A 242-nucleotide genomic window follows, 5' to 3' on the forward strand; every position below is an offset into this window, starting at 1 on the left:
GGTGGGGTTTTATGGTACTGGGGAGGTGTTCTAGGGCACTGGAGTGGGATTTCTGGGCACTGGGGAGGTGTTTTTGGGTTCTAGGGATTGTTTTAGGGTGTTGGAGGGGGTTTTTAGGTGTTGGGGAGTTGGTTTTGGGTGCTGGAGGGGTGTTTTTGGGTCCGGGGTGGTGTTAGGGTGCTGGAGGGGGTGGTTTTAGGGTGCTGGGAGGGGGAGGTTTGGGCACTGGGGAGGTGTTTTTG

The sequence above is a fragment of the Fulmarus glacialis genome, unplaced genomic scaffold (assembly GCF_000690835.1).
Source record: "Fulmarus glacialis isolate BGI_N327 unplaced genomic scaffold, ASM69083v1 scaffold31507, whole genome shotgun sequence".
Classification (NCBI taxonomy): Eukaryota; Metazoa; Chordata; class Aves; order Procellariiformes; family Procellariidae; genus Fulmarus; species Fulmarus glacialis.